The sequence below is a fragment of the Arachis hypogaea genome, chromosome 19 (genome assembly GCF_003086295.3).
Source record: "Arachis hypogaea cultivar Tifrunner chromosome 19, arahy.Tifrunner.gnm2.J5K5, whole genome shotgun sequence".
Classification (NCBI taxonomy): domain Eukaryota; kingdom Viridiplantae; phylum Streptophyta; class Magnoliopsida; order Fabales; family Fabaceae; genus Arachis; species Arachis hypogaea.
The window spans coordinates 72,928,761-72,936,006 of record NC_092054.1 but is presented as its reverse complement, the minus strand read 5'-3'; the positions used below and the strand labels follow the sequence as shown (position 1 = coordinate 72,936,006).

At 39.7% G+C, this 7,246-nt stretch overlaps 1 non-coding gene across 1 annotated transcript; it reads right to left on the bottom strand.

The window, feature by feature from the left end:
- Positions 1 to 238: 238 nt before the first annotated feature.
- LOC112782078 (small nucleolar RNA R71) lies at positions 239 to 346 on the bottom strand. The gene has a single exon (XR_003192819.1). It is a non-coding gene; the product is annotated as a small nucleolar RNA R71 (small nucleolar RNA).
- Between the last annotated feature and the right edge of the window lie 6,900 nt (positions 347 to 7,246).

Sequence of the window (7,246 nt, the reverse complement as noted above, 5' to 3'; positions counted from 1 at the left end):
GTTTCATGGACTTCCATCTGAAGATCCCTTTCAGTTCTGAACTAAATTCTTGCAGATATGTGACAGTGTTAAGACTAATGGAGTAGATCCTGAAGTCTACAAGCTCATGCTTTTCCCGTTTGCTGTAAGAGACAGAGTTAAAATATAGTTGGACTCTCAACCTAAGGATAGCCTGAACTCTTGGGATAAGCTGGTCAAGGCTTTCTTAGCCAAGTTCGTTCCTCCTCAAAAGCTGAGTAAGCTTAGAGTGGATGTTCAAACCTTCAGACAAAAAGAAGGTGAATCCCTCTATGAAGCTTGGGAGAGATACAAGGAACTGACCAAAAAGTGTCCTTCTGACATGCTTTTAGAATGGACCATCCTGGATATATTCTATGATGGTCTGTCTGAATTAGCTAAGATGTCATTGGATACTTCTGCAGGTGGATCCATTCACCTAAAGAAAACGCCTGCAGAAGCTCAAGAACTCATTGACATGGTTGCTAATAACCAGTTCATGTACACTTCTGAGAGGAATCCTGTGAGTAATGGGACGCCTCAGAAGAAGGGAGTTCTTGAAATTGATACTCTGAATGACATATTGGCTCAGAATATAATATTGACTCAGCAGGTCAATATGATTTCTCAGAGTCTGAATGGAATGCAAGCTGCATCCAATAGCAATCAAGAGGCATCTTCTGAAGAAGAAGCTTATGATCCTGAGAACCTTGCAATAGTAGAGGTAAATTACATGGGTGAACCCTATGGAAACACCTATAATCCCTCATGGAGAAATCACCCAAATCTCTCATGGAAGGATCAACAAAAGCCTCAACAAGGCTTTAATAATGGTGGAAGAAACAGGTTTAACAATAGTAAACCTTTTCTATCATCCACTCAGCAACAGACAGAGAATTCTGAGCAGAATCCATCTAGCTTAGCAAATTTAGTCTATGATCTATCTAAGGCCACTGTGAGTTTCATGAATGAAACAAGGTCTTCCATTAGAAATTTGGAGGCATAAGTGGGCCAGCTGAGTAAGAAGATCACTGAAACCCCTCCTAGTGCTCTCCCAAGCAATATAGAAGAAAATCCAAAAGGAGAGTGCAAGGCCATTGATATAACCATCATGGCCGAATCCAAGGAGGAAGGGGAGGACGTGAATCCCAAAGAGGAAGACCTCCTGGGACGTCCAGTGATCAATAAGGAGTTTCCCTCTGAGGAACCAAAGGAATCTGAGACTCATCTAGAGACCATAAAGATTCCATTGAACATCCTTATGCTATTCATGAGCTCTAATGAGTATTCCTCTTCTGAAGAGAATGAGGATATTACTGAAGAGCAAGTTGCCAAGTTCCTTGGTGCAATCATGAAGCTGAATGCCAATTTATTTGGTAATGAGACTTGGGGAGATGAACCTCCCCTGTTCACCAATGAACTAAATGCATTGGATCAACTGAGATTGCCTCAGAAGAAACAGGATCCTGAAAAGTTCCTAATACCTTGCACCATAGGCACCATGACCTTTGAGAAGGCTCTATGTGACCTTGGGTCAGGAATAAACCTCATGCCATTCTCTATAATGGAGAAACTGGGAATCTTTGAGGTGCAAGTTGCCAGAATCTCATTAGAGATGGCACGCAACTCAAGAAAAGAGGCTTATGGACAAGTAGAGGACGTGTTAGTAAAGGTTGAAGGCCTTTACATCCCTGCTGATTTCATAATCCTGGATACTGGGAAGGATGAGAATGAATCCATCATTCTTGGAAGACCCTTCCTAGCCACAGCAAGAGCTGTGATTGATGTAGACAGAAGTGAACTAGTCCTTCAATTGAATGAGGACTCCCTTGTGTTTAAAACTCAAGGTCATCCTTCTGTAAACATGGAAAAGAGGCACAGTAAGCTTCTCTTAGTACAGAGTCAACTAAAGCCCCCACAGTCAAACTCTAAGTTTGGTGTTGGGAGGCCTCAGCCAAACTCTAAGTTTGGTGTTGGGAGTCTATAAAATTGACCTGATCACCTGTGTGGCTCCATGAGAGCCCACTGTCAAGCTATTGACATTAAAGAAGTGCTTGTTGGGAGGCAACCCAATTTTTATTTATCTAATTTTATTTTTAATTTATTGTTCTTTCATGTTTTATTAGGTTCATGATCATGTGCAGTCACAAAATAAATAGAAAAATCAAAAACAGAATCAAAAATAGCAGAAGAAAAATCACACCCTGGAGGAAGGGCTTACTGGCGTTTAAACGCTAGTAAGGAGCATCTGGCTGGCGTTCAACGCCAGAACAGAGCATGGATCTGGCGTTGAATGCCCAAAACAAGCAGCATCCTGGCGTTTAGACCCCAGGAATGCACACTGAGGAAAGCTGGCACTGAACGCCAGAAACAAGCATGGATCTGGCGTTGAACACCCAAACAAGCACCAATTCGGCGTCTAAACGCCAGAAATGCATGCAAAGGCATTTTACATGCCTAATTGGTGCAGGGATGTAAATCCTTGACACCTCAGGATCTGTGGACCCCACAGGATCACCTCAGGATCTGTGGACCCCACAGGATCCCCACATACCTCCACTCACCTTCCCTCCTCATAATCCTATATCACCTCAATCTCTCTTTCCCATCATCTCTTCACCACTCACATCCATATCTTCTTCTTCTTCTACTATTCTTTCTTCTTTTGCTCGAGGACGAGCAAACATTCTAAGTTTGGTGTGGAAAAAGCATTACTTTTTTATTTTTCTATAACCATTGATGGCACTTAAGGCCAGAGAAACCTCTAGAAAGAGGAAATGGAAGACAAAAGCTTCCACCTCCAAGTCATAAGAAATGAAGAGATTCATCTCAAGGGTCTATAGCTGAGTGGTAGAACATTTGACTGCAAATCAAGAGATCCTCGAGATACCTCAGGGGATACATTTTCCTCCACACAATTATTGGGAGCAACTAAGGGTGGAACATCAAAAGCACTCCATCATCCTTCATGAAATTAGATAAGATCAAAGAGCAATGAGGGAGGAGCAACAAAGACAAGGAAGAGACATAGAAGAGCTCAAGGACATCAATGGTTCCTCAAGAAGAAAACGCCACCATCACTAAGGTGGACTCATTCCTTGTTCTCAAATTTTCTGTTTTTCGTTTTCTTTATGTTAAGTGCTTATCTATGTTAGTTTCTTATTACATGATCATTAATATTTAGTAACTTTGTCTTAAAGTTATGAATGTCCTATGAATCTATCACCTCTCTTAAATGAAAAATATTTTTAATTCAAAAGAACAAGAAGTACATGAGTTTCAAATTTATCCTTGAACTTAGTTTAATTATATTGATGTGGTGACAATACTTTTTGTTTTCTGAATCAATGCTTGAACAGTGCATATGTCTTTTGAAGTTGTTGTTTATGAATGTTAAATATGTTGGCTCTTCAAAGAATGATGACAAGGAGACATGTTATTTGATAATTTGAAAAATCATAAAAATGATTCTTGAAGCAAGAAAAAGCAGTGAATAAAAAGCTTGCAGAAAAAAATGGCGAAAAAAAATAGAAAAAGAAAAAGAAAGCAGAAAAAGCCAAAATATTTTAAAACCAAAAGGCAAGAGCAAAAAGCCAATAACCTTTAAAACCAAAAGGCAAGGGTAAATAAAAAGGATCCAAGGCTTTGAGCATCAGTGGATAGGAGGGCCTAAAGGAATAAAATCCTGGCCTAAGCGGCTAAACCAAGCTGTCCCTAACCATGTGCTTGTGGTGTGAAGGTGTCAAGTGAAAACTTGAGACTGAGCGGTTAAAGTCAAGGTCCAAAGCAAAAACAGAGTGTGCTTAAGAACCCTGGACACCTCTAATTGGGGACTTTAGCAAAGCTGAGTCACAATCTGAAAAGGTTCACCCAATTATGTGTCTGTGGCATTTATGTATCCGGTGGTAATACTGGAAAACAAAGTGCTTAGGGCCACGGCCAAGACTCATAAAGTAGATGTGTTCAAGAATCAACATACTGAACTAAGAGAATTAATAACACTATCTGAACTCTGAGTTCCTATAGATGCCAATCATTCTGAACTTCAATGGATAAAGTGAGATGCCAAAACTATTCAAGAGGCAAAAAGCTACAAGTCTCGCTCATCTGATTGGAGCTAAGTTTCATTGATATTTTGGAATTTATAGTCTATTCTCTTCTTTTCATCCTATTTGATTTTCAGTTGCTTGGGGACAAGCAACAATTTAAGTTTGGTGTTGTGATTAGTGGATAATTTATACGCTTTTTGGCATTGTTTTTAGTATGTTTTTAGTAGGATCTAATTACTTTTAGGGATGTTTTTATTAGTTTTTATGTTAAATTCACATTTCTGGACTTTACTATGAGTTTGTGTGTTTTTCTGTGATTTCAGGTATTTTTCTGGCTGAAATTGAGGGACTTGAGCAAAAATCAGATTCAGAGGTTGAAGAAGGACTGCTGATGCTGTTGGATTCTGACCTCCCTGCACTCAAAGTGGATTTTCTGGAGCTACAGAATTCCAAATGGCGCGCTCTTAACAGCGTTGGAAAGTAGACATCCAGGGCTTTCCAGCAATATATAATAGTCCATACTTTTCCCAAGTTTAGACGACGCAAAAGGGCGTTGAACGCCAGTTCTACGTTGGAGTCTGGAGTTAAACGCCAGAAACACGTCACAAACCAGAGTTGAATGCCAAAAACACATTACAACTTGGCGTTCAACTCCAAAAGAAGCCTCTGCACGTGTAAACTTCAAGCTCAGCCTAAGCACACACCAAGTGGGCCCCGAAAGTGGATTTATGCATCAATTACTTACTTATGTAAACCCTAGTAACTAGTTTAGTATAAATAGGACTTTTTACAATTGTATTTACATCTTCGGAACATCTTTTGATCTATTGATCACGTTTGGGGGCTGGCCATTCGGCCATGCCTGAACCTTTCACTTATGTATTTTTCAACGGTAGAGTTTCTACACACCATAGATTAAGGTGTGGAGCTCTGTTGTTCCTCATGATTTAATGCAAAGTACTACTGTTTCTCTATTCAATTCAACTTATTCTGCTTCTAAGATATCCATTCACAATTCAACATGAATGTGATGATCGTGACAGTCATCATCATTCCCTATGAACACGTGCCTGACAACCACTTCTGTTCTACCTTAGATTGAATGAGTGTCTCTTGGATTCCTTGATCAGAATCTTCGTGGTATAAGTTAGAACCCATGGATGGCCATTCCTGAGATTCAGAAAGTCTAAACCTTGTCTGTGGTATTTCGAGTAGGATCTGGGAAGGAATGGCTGTGACAGACGCAAAAGGAGGGTGAATCCTATTCCAGTATGATCGAGAAGCTCCAGATGATTAGTCGTGCCGTGACAGAGCATTTGGACCTTTTTCACAGAGAGGATGGGATGTAGCCTTTGACAACGGTGATGCCCTATATAAAGCTTGCCATAGAAAGGAGTAAGACTGATTGGATGAAGACAGCAAGAAAGCAGAGGTTCAGAGGAACGAAAGCATCTCTATACGCTTATCTGAAATTATCACCAATGATTTACATAAGTATTCCTATCTTTATTTTCTGTTTATTTATTATTATTATTCGAAAACTCCATAACCATTTGATATCCACCTGACTGAGATTTACAAGATGACCATAGCTTGCTTCATACCAACAATCTCCGTGGGATCGACCCTTACTCATGTAAGGTTTTATTACTTGGACGACCCAGTGCACTTGCTGGTTAGTTGTATGAAGTTGTGAAACAGATATAAGATCATGAACGTGTGTAGTGAGTTTTTAGCACCTTTACCAAGGAATGGAATGATCACAATTTTGCACACCATTCTCCAAGCACTTGAGAGATGGTTAGGATGCATGTGTGCTTGTGATTTTCTGGACTTAAGTTGGTGTGTGAATACCAAACTTAGTTTCTTGCCTACTTTTATATGCAGCAGAGTGAATACATACATGAAACATTAAGTGGTTTTATTAAGAAAATGAACTGTGAACTAAAAATCAAACAATTGTTTAGTAGTTTCTCTGATTGTTTGGAACTAGTGACTAATTATGCTGAGGGATGCAATGTGCTCTTAGTGAAATCTTTGGTGGAATGCCAAACTTAGAATTACACATTCACGCTTGAATTCCTTTTATGTGTAACACCAAACTTAGCTCCTTGCAATACAGAGGAATCAACTTAACTCCTTATTGAAACAGCTAGCAAAAGAAAATTACCCTTGGTTGGCTTACCTCCCAACAAGCGCTCTTTTAACGTCACTAGCTTGACGGTTGGCTTCTCACAGTTGAGCTTGTACTTCATCTTGGGGCTTTTCCTCATATTGCCCAGATAGTACTTGAGCCTTTGTCCATTCACAGTGAAGGTCTCCTGTGAATTTTCTTCCATGATTTCTATGTGTCGATAAGATGAGACCTTGGTGACAAGAAAAGGTCCTGACCATCTTGACTTTAGCTTGCCGGGAAAAAGCTTTAGCTTGGACTTGTAGAGGAGCACTCTCTACCCTTCTTCAAAGTTCCTTGGTGCTATATTGAGATCATGCTTTTTCTTTGCTCTTTCCTTTTAAATTTTGGCATGTTCATAGGCTTGGGAAATAAATTCTTCCAATTCTTGTAGTTGCAAGATCCTTCTTTCACCAACAGCATTGTTATCAAAGGTTAGTAACTTGAGTGCCCAGAAAGGTTTGTGTTCAAGCTCCAATGGTAGATGACAAGCCTTTCCATACACCAATTGATATGGAGACATTCCAATTGGTGTCTTGAAGGCTGTCCTATATGCCCAAAGAGCATCATCCAACTTTTTTGACCAATCTTTTCTTAAAGCCCCACAGTCTTTTCCAAGATCCTTTTGAGCTCTCTGTTGGATATCTCTGTTTACCCACTTGTTTGGGGTTGATAAGGTGCGACAACCTTATGCTTTACTCCATATCTCAGGAGGAGAGTCTCTAATGGTCGAATGCAAAAATGGCTTCCTTCGTAACTGATAAGAGCTCTAAGCACCCTAAATCGGCAAAAGATATTTTTCTGAGAAAGTTTATCACCACCTTCTTGTCAGTTATTGGAGTTGCAATGGCCTCTACCCATTCTGATACATAATCCACTACCACCAAAATATATTTATTTAAGTATGAGGTTGGGAATGGTCCCATGAAATCAATTCCCCATACATTAAATAATTCAAGTTCTAAGATGAAGTGTTGTGGAATTTCATTTCTTTTAGGTAGATTCCCTGCTCTTTGGCATTCATTGC